The sequence below is a fragment of the Sinohyriopsis cumingii genome, chromosome 19, assembly GCF_028554795.1.
Source record: "Sinohyriopsis cumingii isolate HCF-2022 chromosome 19, ASM2855479v2, whole genome shotgun sequence".
Lineage (NCBI taxonomy): Eukaryota > Metazoa > Mollusca > Bivalvia > Unionida > Unionidae > Sinohyriopsis > Sinohyriopsis cumingii.
In genome coordinates, this window is record NC_142979.1 from 1,650,759 (window position 1) to 1,678,123 (window position 27,365).

The following is a 27,365-nucleotide window of genomic DNA, read 5'->3' on the forward strand; positions in this document are numbered from 1 at the left end:
GGCCTTTCAAGCTTGAAGTCTGGTGAAAGGGTGTTTTCTTCGTCGTCTCTTTCTGCCTTGTCCTTGCTGAATGCCTGACTCGGTAGCGTGCAGGGCATTTATAGGTGTGTCTCGTCGGCCCAAAATGTCTTTGCCCATTTGCAACAAGACATTTTTGCCTGCCCTCATGAAGGCTTCTTTAGGGTTTTGTTTGTCGATGATGACATTTTGGAGAAATTCTTTGCCTTGCGTCAGTGCCGCATCTTTCAAGGCGTGCAATCCGCGTGTCACCATCGGTTTCAACACCGGGGCCACCGAACGAAAGGCCGATTTTAACATGTCTCCTAAACCGTGTCCTCGCTGTCGTGCAACCCCTCGGTACACTGGATACATGACTTACTTACGAATCGTGAGAGAACCGTTTTCGAAAATGGAGTTTCACCGTGACTTTTCCTTTGGTGAATGGAATATTTTGTCCCAAATCTCCTTTTATAGTAATGTTGACCGTGTCCAAATACGACTTGCTGACCGGCAAATAGTGAGGATGGACAAATTCGCGGTGGACGTGGTAAGTGTTTCCACCTTCCTCGTCAGCGTTTGCGGCAGAATCCACTTTGAAAGGAATGACACGCAGTAACGGCACGGAGGTGTGTCCCACCACGTTGTATTCCACCACATCAGAATACACGAACATCAAATTCAGTCCTTGGTTCAGTTCTACCGGGGTACGAAAATACTTGGCAAAACTCTCGTTGTCGGCAATGATTGGTAATTCGGGTTTTTGTTCTACTTTCTTCCTCAGCTCCATGTCTCATCCCAACATGTCAAACAATTCAGGACAAAATAAGAAAGACATCATTTTACGCCCCTCAGGAAATTTTATCAGAAAGCGAAGAGCTGTTTTGTGGTACTCCAGGGTGACGATACCTCTATTGACACTTTCCAAAGCTTTCAGAAACACGCCATTAAACCTGGTAGCTATGGTGCTGACCAAATGTTGACCACTAAAATAATAGCATGGGGAAATGAACAAGTGATAGGTGGTGTACTTTTGATTTTGTAAACGGGTTTTCTTGTCATATTTGCTATTGTCATCCATCCACTTTTGCACTAGCTCGTCATAAACTTCTACATCAAATTTATTTTGATTGGGAAGGACATTGAGGACTTGGGTCGGGTGAATCATTTCTACTAAAGCCACTTCCCAATGGGCTTCGTGATCTAAGGGGATGGCCTGAGGTAATTTGGCCGTGTAACAGCACAACGTGTTGTTGGGAAACACTTCCATGGAACTGTCACTGGGTAAGGGTAAGTAAAATTGGTTTTCGTGACTCATAATTCCAGAGTTCTGTGGCTGTCCGAGGGGTTATTACTGGACGTCAGAGGCGTGTCTCCGCCCAAAATGGGGTTGTTGTTGTGGTTGTTATTGGAATGGTGACTGGCACTGACACTGGACACAAGGTTCCCGTGGTTCCCGTTGGAAGAGAATTTCAGGGAGGGATTGGGAAGCAGGTAACCGATGCAACTGCTCAATAAAATGGTCCACAATTGTTTGTCTCCTTGTTGCAAACTCAAATTGGCGATGGCTGCCCCGATGACACAATACACCACGAAGATTTGGCAGAAAAAGACGATTTGCGTTTTAGGCACACGTTCTCCACACCACACCCACAAGGGTTGTTTTTGTAAATCTTGCACAGAAGAACTAGGTGAAGGAGGAGTGGTCGACGTAGCTGCGTCTGCTGTGTGAAAGGGCATGATGGTCACTTCTTTTTATAGTCGATGACTTGCGAAGCGTCGATCCAAGAATCAAAACTGGGTGGATATCCTTTCCAACGTACTTTGACTTCTTTGACACGTCGTTTGCCCACTTTACGGGTTCTGCGTTCGAGAATGCTTTCGATGTCGTACACGTCGTCTTCTTTTTTGGTGACACGTTGTAACTCGGGCAAATAAAACGTTCCTTTGAGCACTTCTCCATTCATGTCTTCCAATTTATAGACGGCAGGATGACGGCCATGCACTCGTCCAGTGACGCGAAACAATTCGGTCGTCCAGTTAGGTAAGTATCCTTTGTCAAAAGTGCGTTTGGTTTTGCCAGTGCGCACCCAATCTCCTACGGCCAACATTCCACTTTTCTTGGGGACAGCCCTCGTCGGGACGTACCGAACAGGCGCTCAAACACCAACACTTCGTTGTCGGGAGTCACGTCTTGCGGGGCACGTCCGATGCTTCGATGGTAAGATTGGTTGTACGCTTGCACCAGGTGCGGTAAGATGTCGATGTACTTCAGAGTGTGGTGATGCGTAAAATATTTCCACATGCGTTCTTTCAAAGTGCGTTGAAAACGTTCCACGATGCTGGCTTTGGTTTCGGGATTCTCGGTGGTAAAAAAATGAATGTCACGTTTCTTTAATTCTTTTTGGAAAGCTTGGTTCAAAAATTCGGTGCCTTTGTCCGTTTGCCATCGAAGAGGGTGACGACCGCTTTGTTTCAACACCCGTTGCAGGGCTCGCACTAACTCGCTGCTCGATTTGGAAGTCAAGGGCACGACCCAGGCAAATTTGGAAAAGACGTCGATGACACAAAACAAATATTTGTAGCCACGATTGTAGCTGGCCAAATGAGAGACATCGGCTAAATCGGCTTGCCATTGATGATCGATGCCTTCCATTCGGGTGCGACTTCTGGCAAACTTGCGTCGAATGGGTTTGTGTAAAGTGTAGGTAGCTTGTTCTTGTAACCATCGTTGCACTTGAGGTAAACGGAGACTTTTCAATCGAGTTTTGGCAGCACGATACAATTTTTGAACTCCTGCGTAACCTGCAGGATGTGAGGGATCGTAGTAAATGCTGGCTAAGACTTTTTCCATTTTCTTGTGTTGGTTGGTGTGTTACTAAGGCACCCACTCTTGGAGGATGCTACTCTTTTTCTCTTGGGATATTTTCTTGGATTGCAATGCTTTGCGTGTGCGACCGGCAATAGGTGTCGAAGAGGAGGATGTCTGAGCGGGGGATATCGGTTCTTGTTTCACTTCTGTCTTCACTTCTGTCTTCACTTTCTTTTTCTCTTGTGATGAAGAAGGGGTGGCCATCATCTTTTTAATCCATCCAATTCTGGAGGTAGGTGGTGTTGTTAACTTGCGTACTTTTTCTGGTGGAGTTTGAAACCCTTCTTCTTCTCCTTTTTCTGTCTTGATCACGGGTAGTGATGGTACTGGTACTGGTACTGGTGATGGTGTTGGACTTTTCATCAAGGTCTTAAAATCTTTCAAAGTGGGTAGAGCTGTTTCGTCTAAAGCTTTCTGGTGAAAGAGTTTCAGTCGTTGCAAGAGTTGACCGTACTTTTGCGATTTTTCTGTTTCGGACAAATCTTGGCGATCCATCAAGGACTGCAATTCGTGTTGTAACTGGGACATCTCGCTCAAATTGGGATTGGGAGGTAAATGCGGGGTGCGTTGTTCTTGCCACCGATGGTATTCCATCCATTGTTTTTAAGGCACTAAAGCTCGTTTTCGTCCTTCCATGGGGTTGTCAGGGGTCGATTCTGAGATCTTGGGACTTCCGAGGGCCTTTTTATCTTGCTCCCACTAGTCCTCCCAACATGGTTCCCAAGACTCCTTTCAGTATGGGGCCTAACAAGAGAGGTAAAATACCTCCACGTTGCACTAACATCTTCTTTTTTTGACGAATGGGAATTTTCTTTTGAACCATTTGGCGAAGAACGTGACGATGTTTGCCTAAGCATTGTTTCTGGTGTTTGGACAAAGGGATCGTGCCTTTCAAAACGTTCAAACAACATTCGCACACGGTATCGATGACCTCTTTGGAGGCCGATTGAATGAGTTTTTTCGTAGGGGTGGAGAAGCTTTGGACAGGACAGATAACATGTCCCCATGTTTGACTAAACGTGGAGGCAATCCTTTCCTTTTCTTTCCTTGGGGTTTTCTGGAGGGTGACATCTTTCCTTGTGGGTTCCGGGACATTCACCAAACAGACACTAACGTCGATGACTTAACACACAACCTTTTATCTTTTTTGGGACTATCGCTTTGTCATAAAGGTGACAATGTTTTTCCCAAAATCGCCAAGGAATCCTCCCCTTTGTTGACGTCTCTTTTTCTTGGAACGACTGTGTCTTTTCTTAGGGTAATGTCGATGCTTGGTTAAGCGCTTTGTCGGATGACGCGTCTGCCTTTGTCTCTTTCTTTTGTGACTTCCTGGAGGTGACATCTTTTACAAGTTCACTGATACCCCGACTTGGTCACAGGCCTTTTTTATACTGGAACGCGTCGCCACTGATTGTCTTTACGTCGTATCAGTTTGAGGACAGGCATGACACGTCGTGCAGGGGTACGCAACGGACTAAATCGAGCCAGTTCTTGCTTGGACAAATCCAGTAAACTTTGTAACATGCCCGATCTTTCATGGACTTTGATTTTGGGAGAAGGTACTTTGTGAGCAGCAGCCACTGCCGCTAAATTGGAGGGTCCTGCCACTGGGGAAGTTCTTTTGGGGGTCATCATCGGAGAAGTTCTTGGTGTGATCAACGTCTCCAAGTACTCTTCAGTTCTGGGTGTCATTAACGGAGAAGTGGACAAACGTGAGGCTGCCGGAGACGCAGTCACTGCCGTGGCAGGTCGTGGTTTGCGAGTGTAAGGTTGCGTCCTGGCCGAAGTACCTTTCTTGCGACTAGTTTTCTTCTGTGGACTTTTCTTTTTCTGGGGACTTTTTTCTGTTTCTTTTTCTGGGGGCTTCTTTTCTTTTTCCGTGGTGGTGTCTGGTAAGAGGAGGGTCCTGCCACTGGAGAAGTTCTCCTTGGGGACCTGGTCTTTTTCTTTTTCTTCTTGGAGCTTCGTTGGACTTTTGTCTTGGGGATAACTTTGGGGGCATTAGGATCCCATCTTAAGAGAGAGCGGATGATGACCCCTCCTAGAGTACCGCTCCCTCCAGGTTTCAAAATGATTTGTTTTTTGGTTTGTGTGTCGGTGCGGGGATCGGCCAGTTGGACCAAAGCGACTTTGTTTCGATCGAAAAAGCGTTTGGTTTGATGAGGAATCTGAATGATTCCTTGGAGTAATTGACGTGCCGTCACCGTGAACCATCGTAAGACCTCTTTGAGACTAGCTTCTAAGACACGAGCTCGTGTTTGTGGATTTTTTTCTCGACTATTGCCATACAAGGCACGAATCAATTTGACGGGAAGATGCGACTGAAGGGACGTCATGTTCACACTGTGTGAGACAGACGAAAAAGGGTCTGAGGTTTTTATAGATTTTTTTAGGTGGAGTGAAATGAAGTCGAGGACGGAGACGTGTACAGGACAGGCCCTCCGTCTTGGCACCAGTGGTGAAATAAGTGGGTACGAAATCGCAAATCCTCGGGGGTCGTAGGTTTCAAATCGACGAGTAAATAGGCGTGTGGCGTTTGAGTGGCATCGTCGTACGCCTGAGTCAGCCAAGGCGTTCCTAACTGTTTGGCTAAGACTTGCACTTGCGATTTATCTCGAGGGCTTTTAAACAAGACCACGTAATGCGCATTGAGACTGATGGTGCGATGGGCTTTACTTTGTTGAAACAAATTTTGGGTGATGTAAATGACACTGGCATTACGGTGATGCCCTTTGCGCGTGAACCACAATTTAATTTCTTCTTCGTCTTCTCCTAACATGTCGTCGAAAATGACCAAATGGGTTTGACGGGAGTCAGAGACGATGCCGTCGTCTTCTTTAGGAATGCCTTCCACAAACACGATGGAATCGCCTTGACTTTCTCGCAAGAGGCTGTACGCCGATTGCCACTCTTTGTAACACCACACGATCCGTTGAGGTGGTCGATCGATCAAATGATGTTTATGTTCGATCAAACGTTTGACGAATTCGGTTTTGCCAGAACCGCTAGGTCCAGCAATGAGCATGTTAAAGGGATGACGAAGATACAAAGCCTCCCAACTGGCACGATCTAAGTGTTCGTCGATGACTTTGACAGTAGAGGAAGAGGGAGCAGAGACAGTAGAGGTAGCCATAGTGTGAGGAATGTCACTTGTGACACGAAAAACAAACAAGACAAGAGTTTATATACTTTTTCAGAACACGTTTATTGAATGATTTTTTTTCAAACATGAATACGAAAGACAAAAATACATAAAACCCAAATAGTGATGTACAGGAATAAAAAACACATCAAAACGATCAAAGTGGAATATAAACAAGTGTCTGTACAACATGTTTTGGGTAACCAAGATGTCCTAGGGACAGTGTGTAATGTTCTTACAGTCTCTACATGAGGTATTGTCACACAAGTGTCCTCCCGGAATGACCTTTCAGGCATGTCCATGACAGTCCTGTCCTGAAGCGAGTGGTTGTTCTCGGTGACGGGTTCTTCTGGCACCGTCACTAACACAGGTTGAAAAGTAACTTTTTTCCTTGAACAACTCTTGTGCATACCATATCACTTCTTGGGTCCAAGCCTCAAAACCCCCTTTTTCCAATCACGAACATCTGTCCAATGGGGATGTAAGTCACAAGCTACACACACATCGTCATACACGTCTTGGGTAGCTAAAAGTTGACGAATCTTTTTTTCCTGTTGAGGTCGAGAAGTATCCAGATGAAAACGCAAGGCTTTGAGCAAAAGGAGTTTTTCGTGACCATTTAAGGCCATTGAGGTGGTAAGTACTGATCGTAAAGTGTCCACAAAGAATCGGCTGGTAAACGAAATCCCAGAAAACAAGTCACTAAGACACACACCACTTGTCGTCCCAAATTGAATGGATACAGTTCTTGTAATAATTGATGGTAATGATCCACGGTTTGAATATGGTCATTGAGTTCCTTCCACGGAATCTGTTGAATGATATGTGACATAATCCGTGGCATGGCAACCTGATTTTACAGTGTCTTTGTTTCGGAAGCAATAAAGGTAATTTCTAACCAAACATGTTCGTTCTCCAGTAGGGAATTTAAATGTTACATACTGTAACTTAAACGTCAGAGTTTGTCTAGATGTTTCGTCTTTTTCTAAGCAGATTCCGTGTAACAAATGTTGGTAATCCTTTAACTCGTCTTCCTCAATACGTTGCAGTAAGTGAATCTCGAAGTAACCAAAATTACGAACGTCTGGTCCATCATCATCATTCACAAACTGAAAGTGTTCAACAAGGTCTGACCACTGAAAAAATTTCTGACGAATCAGTCCTCTTATACCATTCAGGCACCAGTGGTTAAAGATCTGGTGACGTAACGGATGCAATTGTTCTTTACGTTTCACTTGTATTTTCACCAGCTCTCGGTAGATCCTTTCTCTCAACTCCTCAGGCAAGCCCAAAATGTTCTCTTGTAAAGTATCCATAAGTATCTACACTGTTTTTGGAATCGTTGGGTGGTGGCCAATAGCCTCGTTTAACTTTGTGCCTAATGTAATATCCACTCATAATCAGTCTTCTTGTACTTTGGAACAAAGCATAATTTAAAAACGGATGAATCACTTTGAGTTTGCGTTTCACTTGTATTTTGATCAGTTCTCGGTAAATGCGTTCTCTCAACTCCACAGGCAAAGCACGAATGTTCTCTAGCAAAGTATCCATGAATAGGTCATACTAAATCCTCTTTGGTCTGACACAAGAAATGTACTGTTTGCACAAACATGGTTTTACTTCAGTGTCGAATTTAAATCGTTCAGTCACTAATTTGCACATTACAATTCGTTCAGAAGTTTCCTCTTTCACCAAGTTGACATTGTGTTCAAGATGTTGGTAATTCGTTAACTCTTCCTCTGGAATTCGATGCAGTACGTTTACAATGATGTAGGTAGAATCGCCCATACCAAACCAATCCTTTTTAAAGCTAGAGGATCGTTCATCAATGTCTGTCCGATGGAACACTTTCAATTGAATCAATCCTTGTATAGCCTTCAGGTACCAGTGGTTCAAACACCGGTGACGTAACGGATGCAATTGTTCTTTACATTTCACTTGTATTTTAACCAGCTCTCGGTAAATGCGTTCTCTCAACTCCACAGGCAAAGCACGAATGTTCTCTTGTAAAGTATCCATCAACAGATTATGGTGAGAAGTTATTTCAATGTCTCGGTCCCACTAAGGGTAAGTAATGACAATTCGGTGACCATCGAGCATGTTCTACGTAGGCCGAATCTTGCGGTTCCCAGTGGTGAAGTGACACACCGCAACTGAAGCACTTGACTTTATCTCCTTCGCCCAAGTAGAAAAATCCGGCTCTGGCTAATTCTTCGGGGGTCAGTCCTCCCATATACTTAGGCCATTTTCCTTTGAACGATTGAAGACGATTTTCAAAGTCGCAGTATTCCGACAAACGCACAGGAAACGAATATTCGTCTTTCACAGGTTCGTTTCGATGAGGGTTGGGTGACATGAACAGGAGTTTGCTCAGGGCTGGATGACATCCGTAGGGAGGTAAACGTGAAGGTCGACATTCCCCTTTAAAACGAAACTCAGTAAAATGTCCAAGAGGACGAGCGGCATCACTTTCGCATCCCACAGGTTTGACACGCACAGCATCACTTTCCATGATAGGGGTAGGGACACTAAAGTTCCCATGATGCTTTACGCCATCGCTCAGGTCACAAGGTACAGCATCGTATCCATCACAAGGCTCACAATCGCATTCCACTTCCGAAGTCTCACACTTTAATTGTGCCTTTCTAAAAAACTTGTTCTGTGTTTCTCTGAAAGTATTCATCTTGTTCGCTCGGTCTTGGTAGTCACAATGAACTATCGATCTTGCCTAGGGTTCCTTTTTATATACAGACCAATACCGACGTGACCGTACGGCAACGTAAAGTGATTGGGAAGTCGCACTCGCTTCTGGTACACGATTTGATAGACTTTTTCCAAGGGTCGACTGACGATGTGGTGAGTGGGTAAACGTACAATCTTGTTCGGTTGATAGGTGGTCACTTTAAAGTTTCCATCCTCTCCCGATTGCAAGGCTTCTTTCAATACCCCAAAGTTGACCACTCGACTGGTACGATGATTCAGAGTCAGTCCTTTCACTTTGCACGTCGTGTGCACTTCTCCTTGTTTGTCACGGTATTCGTAGCCGTAATTTTTGGGACCGCCACTGACAAAACTTAGAATCTTGTCGTCGGGATGCTCGTCTGTCCAGGCTCCTAAACGGTCTCCTTCGATGTCAGGGTGATGTTGAATCGGGTGATGGATGTAAATGCAACCGTCCGTGTCAAAGTACAGGACGCGTTCCCCTAACAGTTCTAAAGCACCGTACAATTTTAAGCGAGCATGGGCTGTCACGTAAACCGCAATGATGACATTTCCAAAAGGGTCGTCTTGTACAAAGTCCAGATCTTCTTCGTAATTGACCAAGATCAAATCCTCGCGAACGACGTCCACGTGTTTCATGTATTTGGTTTTGTCGTGAATCATCTGAAAGTAGCGGAAAGGTTCTGTCAAATATTCCGTCTTGGGTAAACACGGTCGTTGTGCCATTTTACCCCACAAGCAATTTAACATCACTTTGGCAAACGATCGCCTGCCTTCGTTTTTTTCGATGTGGTCTAAAGAGATGCCTTCTTGTTCGTAGTATTTCTCTTTGAATTGTATTTGGTCTTCGGGAGTGTGACACCAGGAAGGATAGCCGCTGGCTTCTTGTTTCAGTTTCAAAAAGGCATCCACGTAGTCGGCGAAAATGCCTTTCTGACTGGGATCACCCTTGTGGTATTGTTGTGTCTTGGGAAAGTGGCAAATTTCGTACACTTCTAACAGTTGGTATCCCATGTCCAGAGCTTTGAACAATTCTACGCTGACCCAGGTTCCCGTCAAGGCTCGTTCTTCCTGGGTGTGATGGCAAGGTTGGTCTTGGTTGCACGTTTCGGCACAAGTACGGCACAAGGGAAACATCAGTTTGCCTTGACAATGGTGAGGTAAAACGGGATGGTATAGGTTCGTGGGAGGCAAAACTTTGCACTTGATCAAGCCTTCGTATTGTCGAATGTTGACCAGGTCGATGTGTTCCGTCAGCAATTGCGGGTGCCCTACAGGAAAGCGACAATATTTGCACACGTAGGGATACAGCGAACACACGTCCAAGTATTTGATTTCTTCTCCTTTCTCTTCGTCGGCTTGGTACAGCAAACAGGTGGCATTGGTCCTTCCTCCGTACAAACTATCCCTCGGGTTCAGCGGGTCCATGAACTGGTAACTTTCCACGAGGCGTTTAAACTCGGGATCGGTTTTCATACGGTGATCGTACTCGTGTTCCCACATTTCCACCACTTGGTATCCTTGCTGTTCCAACTTTAGGCGTCGCTGACAAGTGTCCTGGTACAAGTCTTCCATGGTTCGTTGTAAAAACTGATTTTTAGTGCCACGGTCAGGGTAACAGACGGGACATCCGTGAAATAAGCAACCGTTAAACTCGTACACGATCTTGGGGTTTTCTAAGTCCCAGCCATCGACCGAATACGTTCCGATGGTCTTTTCGCCTCCTCCGTTGCGAGCATGCTGAATCCACTTGTCTTCCTTGTCGCACAAGTAATGTAACCAGCGTAGGGCTTTGACCGAGTATTGACGCTTGACAAAGTGGGTCGTTTGAGGGCTGATGACAGCCACGGTGTTTTCAGGCATGAATCGTTGTCGATACACTAAGGAACACGCTTTGGCAATGGTGCAAGCTTCTTTCAAAGGATCGACCCCTCCGTGTTCCATGAACAGTTCTCGAAATTTTCCACAGCAACGTCGTAAAATGTCCACGTCGGAACGACAATACTTTAGCATTTCTTCCTGAAAGTCGAAAGGGTCCGAGGCGTGAGCCTGGTACCAAGCGTAGAAAGCTTCTCGTTGTTCGGTACGCATGTTGTCGGGGTCGTAATAGTGAGCCTCAGGTAAATGGGGTAGAACGGCATGTTGATTGGCTTCCGTATTGAAAAAATGTGGAAAGTACCCTTTAGCCATTTCTGTCATTTCAAACGTTTTAGGCATTCGACTCAAAGGCATGGCCAAGTAGCTCATCGAATCTTTAAACTGTACTTGTCCCACTTGCATGAAAATGATTTTGGCTCCGTTCAAAGTCACTTTAGGACGTTCGGTGCCTTGTTCCGTATAGTACCTCAAAAGAAACTGTCCATCGTATCCGGAGAAATTGTGGGCCATCACCGTGGCATGACGATGACAATCTCCGTAACGTTCGATGTCCTCTTGGCTCCACGTCTTGTCGATGGGATCTAAGACCCATTGGGCAAAATCGGCTAACGTGTTCGGTCCTCGAAAGATTTTTTCACGCCCTCCGGGAATTTGCTGCAGTGAGGGCAATGACTGAAGATAGGTTCTTGAATGCACTTCTCGCACGCTCGATGAGCCACGCAAAAATTAGGAATGTGAATGCCGGTCTCTTGCATGCATTCGAAATCGAAAAAGATGAAAATGCCTTTCTTCTTGTGACCGTCCTCTTTCTCTGGTGGGGGTTGGTATTTTTTCACGTAGCATTGGTGTTCCAAGTCCACGATGTGGTGACAAATGTGACGTTTTTTCTTTCCTCGACATACGTGTGCTTTGGCATTATTGGTAAGTATGCCTTGTCCACAGGTAGGGCACAATCTCAGGAGCTGACAAGCACATTTCTTTCTTGTGTTTTCAAATGTTGTTGGTAACAGGTACGGCTGATAAACGTGCGCAGACACTGATTCTTCGCTCAGACAGGGTGGAGAGGCAAAACATCCTGGGCATTTCCATCCACAATGCTTGTGTTGCTCTCGATTGTTATAACCATAATCACATTTCTCACAATAATAAGCATATCCCAGGAATCCGGTGATAGTGGTAATGGTATCGAAATGGTCATCGTGATAATAAACATGAATGTATTTTCCGTCCTTAAAATGTTGGCCTCGAAACAACAGAGCCCGCGCATTTCTTGAGGGTGCACTTTCAAGGTGTAGCGTGGAGCTAGGGCATCTTGCAATTTTTGCATATCAGGAATGCCACTGGGTGTGTCTTTGGACAAGCCATCTTGTTGCAACAGGAGTTCTGCTTCGTTTCGTTGTTTGGTTCGGTTCGATTTTCGAATGTTCTCCCAGGTTCTTTTCCATTCTACCGTGTCGTTCTTGTTGGCATAGGTTCGTCCCACCACGATGGCACGGGCTAAGCACATCTGGTCTTGAGGGTTGTTAATTCGGACGAGACTCTTTTTGGTGTTGCGAAGGTCGTTCACCAGTAGGACCTTTTTGCGTCCTGTCCCTTGAGGAAGAGAGACGTGAGCCATTTTCAGTGTGGCTTTACCATCGGTGATGTCAAACTGGTCATTAGATTGTTGTACGTGTTGAATCTTGTCCATGATTTTGGAAGGGGTTAGTTCTGCGGGTCTGCTAAACTCGATCCAAACAGGGGATTTCAAACCGTCGTGGTCTATGGATAGTGTCAAGCGATCGTCTTCTTTGGGTTGACATTGTCGCTTGAGTGCGGTGAGCAAAGAATCCCACATCTCGGTGATAAACCCTTCTGCTTTCTCCAAGGGTACGTCGGCCTTGAAATCTTTAAACTTCACCGTGTAGGTGTAAGCCGTGGTTCTAAATTTTCTAGAGGAGCGCTTTTCTGTCTCTCGAATGGAATAGTATTTTTCAGGGTTGACTAAGGGTGACGAACTTGGTTTAGAGGTTTCAAATTCTGGTTCACTCATGTCCTCTTCAAAATCACTGGCATGAATTTGTGCCAATACGTCAGCTCTGGTACGAGGCGATAGATCACGTTTCTGCCTCTTACTTTCTTCTTCTTTCTTCTCGAATGAATGGGATCGTTTCATCTTGAGTGCAAAACGTCAAATGACTCAAGTGTAAACACCATAAACTAATTTATAGTCATGGCAGACCAGCGTATATAAAAGGGTGCGTGTCTTGTCCTTTCACTATTCATTTCACTCTCAAGCCGAGCACAACGATGGAAGAGACTAACCAAACCGAACGTTTCGTCAGAGCTTTGCGAGGGGTCATTAGAAAATTCTCTTCAGACCAGCCGACGGACTACTCTCCTTCCTTTCGAGATAAAAGTCAAGATACTTGCTATATCTGTCAGAAGAAAGGGCATTGGTCTTCAGAGTGTCCAGACCGTCAAAAAAGAAAAAAAACAGGGGCTAAAAAAGACAAAAGTAAAGATATCTGTTATTATTGTAAAGAAAAAGGACATTGGTCTCCAGATTGCCCAGAAAAGAAACAAGAGGAATCAGAAAAAAAGAGGAATTCTTCAGAAGAAGAGAGGGATTCTTCAGAGGAAGAGAGGAATTCTTCAGAGGAAGAGAGGGATTCTTCAGAGGAAGAAGAGGAAGAAAGAAGACAATTCTATTTACAAGAGGCAAAGAAACAGTAGAAGAAAAGAAGAAGGGAAGAAAATGAGGAGAAAGAAGAGGAAAAGACGGTGAAGAAATTCAAAACACAGAGAGACTAAAAAAGGAGAAAGAAGAAGTCAATGAACTTTTTATTAAAGTGTTGTGTTGTGAATTGTGAATTGGATTGTAAAAAATGGATAAAAGAATAAATTAATGATATAAGGTAAGTGTCTTTGAGTTTTGATTTTAAAATAAGAACGTACACTCACGCACTCATAAACAGAAACGTACTATAAGGGTAAAATGGGTGGGTTTTTTTTTTTGAGTTATTGGCAAATTGAAATTGTATTTCTTTTCGAGAAATGTGGGTGGCCCTGAAAAGGGCCTTTTTTTCTTTATGGTGTAGGGGTGAGTTTAAGCAATCAACTTTAACTGCCTTAAGCCTTTGCCACGGCCAAGGCCTACTTCTGGACTGCGTACTGTTGATGATGATGATGATTGGGTTGAAATCACTAAGGGTGGTACGGTAGGCTTAGTCACAGGGTTAACGTGTTTAGTTCGGGAAGGTCGTATTCTCTTCGGTCGTGATAAAGAAGTCTGATACATTTGTTTCAGACTTCTTAACTCCGCTAAAATGTCCAACAGTACCGTGACCGTTTGATTTTCACCCTCTTGTTTCTTTGCTGCTACTTCTTCTTGCTGTTATTGCTGTTGTTTTTTTCTTACCTCTTCTTCTTGCTGCTGTTGCTGTAGGAGAAAAGCTTGTTCCGCTTCCTTTTGTCGTTGTATAAATTTCTCCAATTCCTCTTTCTGTCTCTGTCTAAAATTCTCCACTTGCGGTAATGAAGAAGGTAACGCAGGTTCCGGACCAAATTCTTGCGAGGAGAGAAAATCCACAAAATCCCAATTCACCTCTTCTGAAAGTAAGTCCGGGTTCCCTTGGACAGTCTCCCCTGTTGGTGCACCCCAATGGATCGTTTTCTGAGTTTCCGTCATGTTGAATCACTGTCGCATAGATTGACTGCACACAAGCGCTAACGAATCTATATAGACCACGTGACGTCACAGACTGTTCTCTTCGGATTGGATGCGAGCTGACTGAATTAGGTAAAGTGTGATTGGATTGGTGAATGAACTCAATCCGTTTCAATCCTACCTGTACCTATAAATAAGCGCAGTTCACTGCATTGATTCACCTGTTCTCGTCGCTTCAAGATGTGGACCACAGTTGAGTCATCCACCCTTGTGTCTTCCATGATGTTCAGGACGGACATGCTCATGTATGTCCGATCCAAGTGGACCGTTGTCCACAGGACAAACACCAGCCTGTGGATACGTAGGATCTACGTTGAAAGACAAGGATGCCTGAAAAGAGTGCTGATTTACGGACCAACAGTGAGACGTAGCCTAAGGACAAGAAGAAGACCAATGCGGTGCCATTTATGTTAATGAATACATTAACATAAACCCAAAGGCCCTTTTCAGGGCCAGCCATATTTCTCGAAAAGAGATAGCCTTTCAATTGCCTACCCTTTTTTAAATTTAAATTTAAATGTAAAAAACCTTTTTTTTTAAAAAAAATCCCATATTCAATTCCCCTTTTCCCTAGACAAGCCCAAACTCTATTCCCATGTTAATTTCCCTTGTCCCCAGACAGACCCAAACTCTATGTTAAATTTGCCATTGTCCCTAAAGTGACACACGATTTTTCTCCATGTTAAATTTCCATTGTCCCTAAAGTGCCCCAGGGGTCTTTTTAATGCTAAGTCCCATTGTCCCTAATGTGCCCCACTTTACTACTCACACACACACAAACACACAACGTACGCGCGCAGACATACTCACACACACACAAACACACACACACACACACACACTATAAAATGGATAAAATTAGCAACTACTTACAAAATCAACTTGTGTGACGATCGTGGATAAATACCTATGTATCTATAATCAGCTGAAATTCCTATGAAATCCCACTATCTATTTATAGCTCCAACTTGTGGGTTTTTCCTTTGGAAAATCCCACTATCTTTTTATAGCCTCAGCTTGAGTGACGTTCCTGTTTATGAATTCTAGTATATATGTATAGCTACAAAATGTGGAAATCCCCAAGTCGATATTTATAGTCTCAAAATTTCCAGCGTCAGTGACGTCACTGTACTGAACACTAGGGGATAAATGGCAACAGTGTTGCAAGTGGCTGACCTGAATACGCGCTACTGTGGGTAGGTAGGTAGAGTGTATCTGATAGGGATAAAGTGAGTTTTATAGGGACAAACAGAGACCAATAGACACACACACACACACACAACGTACGCGCGCAGACACACGCACACACACACACACACACACAGAGAGGGAAGAGGAAAAAACAAACCCCAAATATACTATCAACACAGAGGAGAGATAATACAAACCCCAAATAAACTATCCACACAAACGTACGCGAACGCATACTAACCCCAAATATACTATCCACACAAGGTCGCTAACGCATACAAACCCCAAATATACTATCCACACTCGGGAGGAAGAAAAAAACAACCAAATATACGATCTACACAACGTACGCTAACACACACACACACACACAACACACACACACACACACACACACACACACACACACACACACACGCACACCACAGAGGGAAGAAGAAGAAAACCATTATACACTATCCACACGGAGTGAAGAAATAACCCTTTATATATACTATCAACAGAGAGTGAAGAAAATAACCCATTATATTCCATCAACACAGAGTGAAGAAGAAAAAGTTTTTTGAAAGCACCTAAGCCCTCACCTGCAATGACCAACTCTGCCAAACACCTACACCCCACCCCACCCCCACTCCCAACACTACAAAACCCATTTAACCCGTTATTTTATGGCATCAGTGTGTGATTTAGGAAACATCAAGACACAAAATGATGGATGAATAGACTGACTATTGTTTACGGACTTGCATGCCTAAAGAGCGTGCGTGAAGGAAAACATCCTTCCATTTCAATTCTAACTAAAACGTGATCCAGAGGGATAGAGAGAGGTGAAAGAGCACAATTTCATAAAGTGTGAGTAAAAACAAAACACGCCATCCTTATTATACAATGTCAAGACCAAGAGACACTTACGTTTTCTTTCTGGTCTATTCTCTTTTAGAAGGTAGTATGAAATTTCACATCAGGGCCAACGCATCGGCTCACATTGTCAATTTTTCCATTTCCATGTCTTTACTGGCACAAGTTCTTCATCATCTTCAGTTTCTTCTTCTTCTTCTGAATCCCTCTTCTCTGTTTCGTCTTGTTTCTGTTTCTTCTCTTTTCTCGTAGGGCACTCTGAATTCCAGTGTCCTTTCTCCTGACAACGATATTAGGTATCTTGACTTTTTTCTCTCTTTCTTAGACGAAGCAGGTATTCTGGAGACAAATACCCATTTACCTTTGCAGATATAGCAAACTTCATTAGCACACACTTTCGTATGACTCTCATCAAACCAACGACCAAAAGAGTAAGTTTTGTTGCCACACAAAAAAAAAAAAACGCACAAACCTAAAAGAAACACTCACTCACTTTTTTACAGAACATTACTATTTTTAAAATTTTGATAAGCGACGGAAATGAAGGACTTAGAGTCGCACTTTATAACCAAGATAAAGAAATCATGTGCTGATAGACTCACTTCTGTATTTTTTCTTCTAACTGACTAACATATCATAGGCAATGGAATGTTATTTCTTTTCGAGAGTATGGGGTAGCCGTGAAATTTTTTTTTTTGGATCTTGAAGCTATGGCGATCGCTTAGGTTATAAGATGGCGGCCTCCTCTGACGACAGGCTTTCTCACAGGATAAGGGCTGCTTCTTCGGAAAAGAGAAGAAGAACTCTTTGTTGTCGATACAACTGTTGACAAAGCCTCTGTCAGGTTCATGCTGCTGCTGTTGCTGCTCTCTCTGCTGTTTATGAAGTCTGTACCTCTCCATCCATTCTTCTTTCTCCTTCTTGAATTCCTCCTTGAAGAGCTCTTCTTTCCGGTCTTCAGTGACTTTTAGCATTCTCACATTTTCTATCTCTTCTGGCTTCGGTATCAGACTGTGTCTGACCCTATGCAAATTCACGTAGGCTTCGTTTAGCTTAGCTAGTTTGGAGCACATCTTCGTAGGAGGATGAGTTAACAATGGATGGGCAGACTGGAAACTTCCCCGGTTCTTGAAGTCAAAGCGCGGACGTGAAGGAAAACATTACTACACGGTTTTCTAGCCGGAACGTTCAAATAGTGTTATGGGAGGGATAGAGAGAAGTGAAAGAGCATGAATCAAGATTCCTATGGCCAAATAAACCACAAAGGCATTTTTTTCTTCAAAACAAAACATTTTTTTATTCATACTAACAAACAACTCTAACATTTTTTTTTAATAATAATCCAACACGATAACATCAAACATTTTTTTTCAAATACCAAACATTTTTTTTCAATTCACACTCTACTTTAAACAGGGCTGACAACGTTGTGAATGAAATTGTGATTTCCACTGTCGGAAGTCATTAGGCCATTGATGGACACTACGTTTCCTAGTTAGAGACAAAAGATAAGCATACTGGTCACAAAACCATCGATGTACTTTCACATCGTTTCTAGAAGAATGACGAGCATCAAAATGAGTCACTAAATGTTCTAAGGAATAGCCCAGGCTGCAATGATGCAGAAAATACAAACAGTACTGTCCACACACCAAGGAATATGTGCCTTGTTATTTCACATTATTGAATCGTGTGGTCTGAGCATTTCTTCTCATAAAGTCAATGATATCGTCTTCCAAAGGGGGCAGTCCATAGGAATCAAAATATTCCACACATCCTTCTTGAGGAAAGTAGACGGCTACCCAGTGGGTTCCTGGGAGATGACTGTCGTCCGTGTTGATCACATAAGCTTGATGGTTTTGAGGTGTGCAATGAGGGAGTTCATCTTTAGCACAGACGACAGGGTTCCAAGAATCAGTGTACAAACTGTGGTTCAAAAGGTAATACAGTTCTCAGGTATCCATTTTTTGTTTTTTTTTTCTTCTGCACAGGTAATGATAAGTGGTCAATTCGATCCTGACTTTTTGCTTGAAAATGTCTGACAAGTAACCGTTTCTTCGCCTTGTCTCCCAACTCTGATCCAACAGAGCTTCGATGCGATGGATCTCTTGAGTTGTTAATGGAGGACAATAATGTTCAAGCAAACCTTTATACCACTGTTGTAACACGTCTTCTTCCGAGATGAGACTCCAAGCTTGGTCCAGATATTCGTCTAATTTTTCTTCTTGACTCAGCATCAGGCATTTATCGTGTTGAATTTCACTGGGATGATCGTTATGACATCCATAGCAATCTTTCTTGATCAATTCCTTAATTTTTTTCTGTCAAGACTATAGCATAACAGGAAACTAAATGTGATTCTTGTTCTGGCCATCTAGACTTCATCATGATGACTTCTTCGTCTTTGTCTTGGGATTCTCCTTCCTCAGGGATCTTCACATTCCAAGTCCAAAGAATCCGTACTATACAAACATTGATAAAAATCTTCCATGACTTCTAATAGTCTAGAATGACTTCTCTCAAACTGTTGGTTTATATCGTATTGTCCAATTCAGCATACAGGATGACGTTCACCGTATTATCTGCGCGTAGATTTTCTGCAAACTGAAATTCCACACGCATCTGGCCGGATTTTATAGGGTGAAAATGTCCCTCCTCGCTGTCTTGACTTACAATTCGTTAGAGAACCGTTTTCAAAAATGGAGTTTCACTGTAACTTTCCCTTTGGAGAATGGAATATTTTGTCCCAGATCTCCTTTTATAGCAATGTTGACAGTGTCTAAATACGACTTACTGACGGGCAAATAGTGAGGATGTACAAATTCACGGTGTACGTGATAGGTGTTTGCACCCTCCTGGTCATTGTTTGTGGTACTATCCACTTTGAAAGGAATGACACGCAGTAACGGAACAGAGGTGTGTCCCACCACGTTGTGCTCCACCACATTGGAATACACAAAGATCAAATTAAGTCCTTGGTTCAGTTCTACCAGGTTTCCAAAAGCTCTGTAAAAATCCATATTACTTTTGATATTGGGGATCATATTGTTTGCGACCATTTCTGCATGTCCACCCAAAATTTCAAACAAACTACCATTGAACCTGAGGGACAATGTGTCCGTATCTTGAAATTTGATCACGAGACGATGAGCCACTTTATTGTACTCAATCTTCACACTTTTTTTTGGCTCTGTTCAGTGCTTTGATAAAGGCTAAGTTGAACCTGTCCGCAATAGTGTCCACCAAATGTTCACCACTAAAATAGTAACCTGAAGGAATTTTCAAGGTGTAGATAATGAAGGCTGGATTGCTGGCTGGTCTTGTGTCCCCTAAAAACCCGATTTTGTTGATTTCTTCCTCCAATTGGGCATTCAGGATTTCCACCTCGAAAGTGTTTTGCTTTTCGGTGATGTTTTTGATTTGTGTTGGGTGAATGATTACCACTAAAGCCACTTCCCAATGGGCTTCGTGATCTAACTGGATGGTCTGAGGTAATTTGACCGTGTAACAGCATAACGTATTCTTGGGAAACACCTCCATGGAACTGTCACTGGGTAAGGTTAAGTAAAATTGGTTGTTATTGCTCATAATTCCAGAGTTTTGTGGCTCTCCGAGGCGATACTGGAAGTTAGAGGAGTGTCTCCGCCCAAAATGGGGTTGTTGTTGGAGTGGTGACTGGCACTGACACTGGACACAAGGTTCCCGTTGTTCCCGTTCGAGGAGAATTTCAGGGAGGGATTAGGAAGCAGGTAACCGATGAAACTGCTCAATACAATGGTCCACAAGTGTTTGTCTCCTTGTTGCAAACTCAGATTGGCAATGGCTGCACCGATGACACAATACACCACGAAGGTTTGGCAGAAAAAGACGATTTGCGTTTTAAGCTCACGTTTTCCATACCACACCCACAAGGGTTGGGTTTGTAAATCTTGCAGAGAAGAATTGGGTGAAGGAGTGATCGCAGTAGCTGAATCTGTGTGAAAGGGCATGATGGTCACTTCTTTTTATAGTGCGAAGCATCGATGCAAGAATGAAAACTGGGTGGATATCCTTTCCAACGTACTTTGACTTCTTTGACACGTCGTTTGCCCACTTTACGGTTTCTGCGTTTGACAATGCCTTTGATGTCGTGCACGTCGTCTTTTTTGGTGACACGACTTGATTTGAAATAAGTACGGGCTAGCGTTTTGTTGAGTACTTAACACCCATGGCTGTCTTTTTGAGCACCTTTTTCCTCCTTTACCACGCTCGGACAGAAAAATGAGTGTGTGGTGAGACTATTCCCACTCATGTTTAAAGCCTTTCAGTCAGGTTGTTAAGGACTAGTTAGTCCTACACCTGAGTGGCTAAATTTAAAAGTAGTTTGTGAGTACATAAAAGCCTGGGAGATGAGGCTCTCTTTCCTTCCCCAGGAGTAATTAAAAATCACGCGGTGCGTTATTAAACCAGTGATATATGCTCCATAAGAGCGAAAATCACTTTAATTCAAGTAAGCAAGCAAGTTCGGGCACCGTCTCTAGCACTCTTGATGACACCAACTGTCTGGGTTATTTTCTTTCTTGCAAGCCCCTATGTTCCACTTCTGTTTGTGATAATAACTTGTGATACTTCACATTTTCTAAAGTGGAAATCTTTACAAGCCGTACAAAATACAAAACTTATATGACTTTGGCTTTTAACACTTGCACAGACTCTTCACTTTATAAGTATCACGAGAAAATTGTATATCCCATTTTTACCATTTTCAAAAACACGCACACACTTGCAGCTTGACCAGAAATATGTACATCTTGTTTTGTGGATAAGTCACAGACAAGTCCAAGTCCATAGGTGGTTATGAACGTTAGGAATATCCCCTCATTTTTTCAGAAATATCAAAGCTTGTATGTGCATTTTCCCTTTTCCACTCTATATTAGTGCTTAGATTTGTTCCAAAAAAAGAAAAAAGAAACGAAACAATTTTGAAGAAAAAAACAACTGAATTTTGAATTCAGGTTTCTCTCTGTTTATAATTTTTTTTCAAGTTGATGGTGCATGACAGAGTACATTCGCCTACCTTTCCAAAGTGAGAGACATTTCTTCACATGTCACTGCCTTTGTTAAATTCGGTTTCATTGGTTAGTTATCGTTAATCTTTAAATTTTTGATGCATTTCTTTTTGATAGAAGATTTAAGGCTTTCTAGTGTTGTAACGGCATTTATGTTGTTTAGTCTGTTGATGAAATTATCTATAGCAAAGTGCTTAAGATTTTTTCAGGTTTTTTATTATTTCAAGCCCTACAAAAGGAGACCAAGTTTGTTTTCAAAGAGGATTGAAACTCTAAATTACACGGGCGTGTTTGAAAAAAAAAAAGATAACATGCCCCTCAGTACTGTAACACGTCTGTTCTGACTCTACCGATGTGAGTGTGAGTGTTTATGTTAAAATGTTTAAGTGAGATATAAAAAAAAATGGTCAGCTTGAAAATGCGAACCAATACTGTGACGCTCAGTATTTTGATGTGGTAAGAAGAAATGGTACAACACACACAAAGAGGGCTTGTAAGTTCACATTTCAGTCTGTCTGCACTGTAATGGTAGCAACGCAAGAATATAGGGATTATTATGCCACACAGTCCTAGAACAAAACAATGCATCACCCGTTGTAAGCCATTTCATTGGCTATACTTATTTTCTTACCGCGTTCACTTCGAATTGACTTGAGTAGCTATTCACACAGTGACGAGAATGGCCATGCTTTACTGGGTCTATCCTATAGGCGATTTATATAAAAAATATTTTAAAAAATTAAACTAATGCACGAACAATGGTTCCATGGGCGATCCCATGGAAATTGTGTCCGTCTTATTGCAAAATACATCAACATTTAATTTAACCGTGCAGATCGCTAGAACAAACCTCTGATCATATACATTTTGAAAAGTGTTGTGTGACACGGATCGCCATTGTCGCTTGGTGTCTGCTTTCTTCTTCGAAAAGAGATCGTTTCATCTTGACTATAAAAATTTAATTTGACTAAGTTTTACGCACTACTTGAACTCATACATTTCACGTTGTAGGTGTAAGCCGTCGTTCTCAGTTTTCTGGAAGTTCGTTTTTGCGTTTCTCAGATGTGATACTTATTTTTATGGACGGAACGAAATTTCTTTTGGCGTGAATCAGGACTCGTGGTTTTGTGATATAAATGGAGAGCATTGATGAAAGCTCAGTTATGTCGTCTTCGAAATCGCTGACACGGATCTGAGCTAACACTTCAGGTTTTGTGTGAGGCGATACGGTACATCATTGCCTTTTACTTCCTCAATGAAATCGTTTCATCTTGTTGCAAAATTACATTTGACTAGGTTTCATATGCAGCAGGTCCCTGTATATAAGGAGAGTGTCTTAGCGTCAGAGTATTCATTCCACTCTCAAACGATCAAGAAGATGGAAGAGATCACAGATCGACCTGCTGGTCAAATATTTGCTAAAAGTCATACGAAAGCATAATTCACAGGCGAAAGTGGCAACAAAACTTACTCTTTTGGTCGTTGATTTGATGAGAGTCATACGAAAGTGTGTGCTAATGAAGTTTGCTATATCTGCAAAGGTAAATGGGTATTTGTCTCCAGAATACCTGCTTCGTCTAAGAAAGAGAGAAAAAAGTCAAGATACCTAATATCGTTGTCAGGAGAAAGGACACTGGAATTCAGAGTGCCCTACGAGAAAAGAGAAGAAACAGAAACAAGACGAAACAGAGAAGAGGGATTCAGAAGAAGAAGAAGAAATTGAAGATGATGAAGAACTTGTGCCAGTAAAGACATGGAAATGGAAAAATTGACAATGTGAGCCGATGCGTTGGCCCTGATGTGAAATTTCATACTACCTTCTAAAAGAGAATAGACCAGAAAGAAAACGTAAGTGTCTCTTGGTCTTGACATTGTATAATAAGGATGGCGTGTTTTGTTTTTACTCACACTTTATGAAATTGTGCTCTTTCACCTCTCTCTATCCCTCTGGATCACGTTTTAGTTAGAATTGAAATGGAAGGATGTTTTCCTTCACGCACGCTCTTTAGGCATGCAAGTCCGTAAACAATAGTCAGTCTATTCATCCATCATTTTGTGTCTTGATGTTTCCTAAATCACACGCTGATGCCATAAAATAACGGGTTAAATGGGTTTTGTAGTGTTGGGAGTGGGGGTGGGGTGGGGTGTAGGTGTTTGGCAGAGTTGGTCATTGCAGGTGAGGGCTTAGGTGCTTTCAAAAAACTTTTTCTTCTTCACTCTGTGTTGATGGAATATAATGGGTTATTTTCTTCACTCTCTGTTGATAGTATATATAAAGGGTTATTTCTTCACTCCGTGTGGATAGTGTATAATGGTTTTCTTCTTCTTCCCTCTGTGGTGTGTGTGTGTGTGTGTGTGTGTGTGTGTGTGTGTTGTGTGTGTGTGTGTGTTAGCGTACGTTGTGTAGATCGTATATTTGGTTGTTTTTTTCTTCCTCCCGAGTGTGGATAGTATATTTGGGGTTTGTATGCGTTAGCGACCTTGTGTGGATAGTATATTTGGGGTTAGTATGCGTTCGCGTACGTTTGTGTGGATAGTTTATTTGGGGTTTGTATTATCTCCCCTCTGTGTTGATAGTATATTTGGGGTTTGTTTTTTCCTCTTCCCTCTCTGTGTGTGTGTGTGTGTGTGTGTGCGTGTGTCTGCGCGCGTACGTTGTGTGTGTGTGTGTGTGTGTCTATTGGTCTCTGTTTGTCCCTATAAAACTCACTTTATCCCTATCAGATACACTCTACCTACCTACCCACAGTAGCGCGTATTCAGGTCAGCCACTTGCAACACTGTTGCCATTTATCCCCTAGTGTTCGGTACGGTGACGTCACTGACGCTGGAAATTTTGAGACTATAAATATCGACTTGGGGATTTCCACATTTTGTAGCTATACATATATACTAGAATTCAAAAACAGGAACGTCACTCAAGCTGAGGCTATAAAAAGATAGTGGGATTTTCCAATGGAAAAACCCACAAGTTGGAGCTATAAATAGATAGTGGGATTTCATAGGAATTTCAGCTGATTATAGATACATAGGTATTTATCCACGATCGTCACACAAGTTGATTTTGTAAGTAGTTGCTAATTTTATCCATTTTATAGTGTGTGTGTGTGTGTTTGTGTGTGTGTGAGTATGTCTGCGCGCGTACGTTGTGTGTGTGTGTGTGTGTTTGTGTGTTTGTGTGTGTGTGTGTGTGTGTGTGTCTATTGGTCTGTGTTTGTCCGTATAAAACTCCCTTTATCCCTATCAAATACATTCTACCTACCTACCTACAGTATCGCGTATTCAGGTCAGCCACTTGCAACACTGTTGACACTTATCCCCTAGTGTTCAGTACAGTGACGTCACTGACGCTGGAAATTTTAAGACTATAAATATGGACTTGGGGATTTCCACAGGTTGTAGCTATACATATGTGCTAGAGTTTATAAACAGGAACGTCACTCAAGCTGAGGCTATAAAAAGATAATGGGATTTTCCAAAGGAATAACCCACAAGTTGGAGCTATAAATAGATAGTGGAATTTCATAGGAATTTTAGTTGATTATAGCTATAAATAGATACATGGGTGTTTATCGACGATCGTCACACAAGTTGATTTTGTAAGTAGTTACTAATTTTATTCATTTTATTCTAAACCGTTGTAACTTAATTTTCGGGGATATGTTTATTTTCCTTTAAATTCTGGGACAATTTCGTCATTTTAGCGTTACTTTTAGTCACATCCATTTTGTCGTTGAGCATTTCCTTGATTATAGCTCTTTATAGCATCATTACAATTATGCAAATTTTTGAACACCCCATCAAGATTTCAGGTCTTGGTAATGCTTTATATATAAATCTCACGCTTGTACTACTGTATGTATGTCTCTGTCTCTGTTGTGTTTGACCCTCTACCATCATTGTCCCTAGACAATCCCACCATGTTCAATTCCCCTTGACGCTATACAGACCCACCATGTTCAATTTCCATATGTTCAATTCCCCTTGTCCCTAGAGTGACCCAGCAATTTTCCCATGTTCAATTCCCCTTGAGGCTAGAGTGGCCCAGGGGTTTCCGTAATGTTCAATTCCCCTTGAGGCTAGAGTGGCCCAAGACTATTTCCCATGCTGAATTCCCCTTGAGGCTAGAGTGGCCCACGATTTTTCTCCATGTTAATTTTAGAGTGGCCCAGGGGTCTCTATAATGATAATTCCCATTGAGGCTAGGGTGGCCCACCTTACTACTAATGTGTGTATATTGCGCGTTCGGTACACACACACACACACACACACACACACACACACAGAGAAACGAAACAGCAAAAGACCACTTGCCGATAACATATATCCATCTATCTTAGGAGAGATTCAATGTCGAGGGTTTAGCAATTATAGTTCAAAACGTGTGGTCATCACAATTTTCACCATAACGGGACAATTGCGATAAACTCAAATCGTTTTAGAGTAGAGAAAGAAATATGTGATGTGATTCATATCAAAAACACGATATCGGTATCAATCTATATAGTCTTTGTTTTGAATTTTGGATGGGATAATGGAATAAGTATAGCTATGTTGGTTGCACAAAAAAAGATGAACGAGAGAAGAAAAGTTATTCGTCGTTTTAAAACATCAACAAATCCATTCTGTAATGTTGTAGAAAATATGCAAATGTATAGTTAGCATTCAATGATGATAAAAATAAAAAAGTGCAATAATAGCTCTGTAAGTCAGATGGGCACACCAGTACTACACGAGGAACAAATACATTCCGTATTTAATGGGGACAAAACTAGATTACATTAGGTTAAATTTGTAACACAGTTGCAAAATGTTTTACAAGGTCGATCAGCACAGGTTAAAAACAGATAGCATTTATAAGAGCCGAAAGTCTATTAAAAGCAGCCAATGACGCCTGAGTATGCGATATTGTGGTTCTAGATTTAACCATAGATATTATAAATTTTAGCATGAAATCTAAAATCATTCACGCTTTCGACGGGATTAAATATATATTGCAAATCGTTGAAGTAAACGTGCCATTCGCAGATGGGTGTTCTTCTGGCTTGTTAACGACACCAAAATACAAGCGTTGAAACGGAAGGTATTATTTGGATGTTTTATACCGTGTTAAATATTGTACCAGCAGTAAAACTCTCTACTGGATACGACTGATAGAAACAGTATTTAAGACACATTTACTACCATCCTGAAAGTTTAGTTTCCTTTACAAATGTCAATCAACTGTGAGGACAGATTTAAACAGACAAAATGAAAATGCAGTATGTTGAATTGAAAGAGCTTTTAACTGTACAATCTACTTCTACAGCACTAAAGCAGCAAGAACAATATTTTGAGACACTGATGACCAGTGGCAGGAGGACATTTTTTCCACGCAAGTGCATGAAACACATCAATGGATACAAATATTTGTTATCTGCAAGGCGCATTATCTCAAGCTGCAGAAGTAAAAACAAAATGCTCAACGCTTCTTGAGACGTCTTACAAATAAAAGCCAGAACAGTTATAGTGTGATGAAGAAAAAAAGAGCTTTGCAACACAAACGTTAATTATTTGCTGGAAAATGAAACTATCGCGTAGGTTTTTATTAATCAGACAAACCAAATGAATATATAGTACATGACTTAAATGACGATAAGGAACTAAAATCCAGATTAAAATGTATCATGTACTCGTTTTTTTATAGACAATATACGTTTAGTGCGTCGAAATTTACAGCTAGTGGAACGGTTCTAATATAGAGATATACATATTCTATGAAGAAGTCTGCTTGCCTAAGTTCACCGAGGAAATATTTTAAAATACGACAGTACCTTACGGGCTCCAGTTGTTTTCTTTAAATTGGAAGACCTAAAAAAGAGAATATAAAGGACATGTCTTGCAGAGAAGTAATTTACACAAGTCAAAAATATATTTTGTATAAATGTGACAATATCACGGAAACCAAAA